This window comes from Aplysia californica, unplaced genomic scaffold (assembly GCF_000002075.1).
Source record: "Aplysia californica isolate F4 #8 unplaced genomic scaffold, AplCal3.0 scaffold00104, whole genome shotgun sequence".
In the NCBI taxonomy this organism is placed as follows: Eukaryota; Metazoa; Mollusca; class Gastropoda; order Aplysiida; family Aplysiidae; genus Aplysia; species Aplysia californica.
The window spans coordinates 1,238,575-1,240,046 of record NW_004797374.1 but is presented as its reverse complement, the minus strand read 5'-3'; positions in this window follow the sequence as shown (position 1 = coordinate 1,240,046).

Here is a 1,472-nt window from a genome sequence, read left to right as displayed (position 1 = left end):
TTGGAGAGGAGGGGGTGAGTAGTTGAGGATGTGTGTGTGGGGGAGGAGGGGGTGAGTAGTTGAGGATGTGTGTGTGGTGGGGAGGAGGGGGTGAGTAGGACGAGACGTGTGTGTGGGGGGGGGAGGGAGTGAGTAGGACAAGATGTTTGTGTATGTGGGAGGGGCGGGTGTGTAGGACAAGATGTTTGTCTGTCGGTTTAACTTTGTATGTCATGCGTACTTGGTATGTTGTGTCGGATGCAAGTTGTGTCATGTGCCCGACACATGTTGTACGTTGTGTTGGGTGAGTTTTATGTGATATGCCGGGTGTATTTTAATAATTTTTGGGAGCTTTTTGTATAAAGACTCTATTAATGCCTACCTCCACCTCCCCCACCCCAAAAAAACTAATGAACCAGCCCATCGACGAGAAAGTCCAGTGGCAGAAAGTTCTGTACAGGAAGATCGGCGACACCAAGCGCGTGGGTCAGACACAGAAGGAGGTCAAGGTCATCGAGAGGATCATCAGCATGGCCAAGGTCATGCACGGACTACATCTGGTGAGTTGTTCCTTTCTGCTCAGAACGTAGGTGTAACGTCTTGGTGTCAGGGTAACGGCATACAATCTGTTTGGTGGGGGAGAGATCATTCAACACTCAAGTCCAACTGTATGGGCTTTTTCTTTTCTTGGTAAGTGTTTTACGGCGCTGTCAACTGTATAAGGTCATATGAGCGCGCGAGACGCACCAAACATTTCCAGCTGGTGGGAACTTTGGAATTTAGCTCCGATGGGGGCCGAAGCCTACTCTGATCGATTTTAGACCACCTAGGGATCTCTAACGTGCGCAACATGCACCCGGGTCCTCCCGCGATTTTTTCACCCTTGTCCTAGTAAGCTAGGTGTAGATCTTTCCTACCAGAAGATCAGGTCAGGGGTGTGGCAGAAAGACAGCAGTAAGGAGGAGCCAACGAGAAGCAGTAGAAAGACTGCAGGAAGAGTCAGGAGCCCAGAGGAGGGGGCAAAGGAGGTGAGGGGGTGGGGGCAGAAAGAGGAGACGAAAGCAGACGACAGAACATTGCTAGAGCGCAGAAAAGGAGGTGAAAGGAGACAATTTTAGAAAAGAATTTTTTACGTCGCTCCCCGATTCGAACCCGGGACTTTTGAACGAGAGGCGAACACCTTAACCTCTGGCCACGAGAGCCCCCGTCCCACTGTTTAACACTCATTGTGTGCCCAGCGGAACAAGAGGGGCGAAACTCCACTTTTCCATAATGTGCTGAGAGAAATGAGATTTTCGATCTTCATGAAAACTGCTGCTTTGAGATCCCTTTTGGTCCTAAAAATCATCTCACTAGACTTATAGTCATAGCGTTCTTTAATGAAGAGATGTTGTAGTTGTCTATCTCATAGCGTTCTTTAATGAAGAGATGTTGTAGTTGTCTATCTCATAGCGTTCTTTAATGAAGAGATGTTGTAGTTGTCTATCTCATAG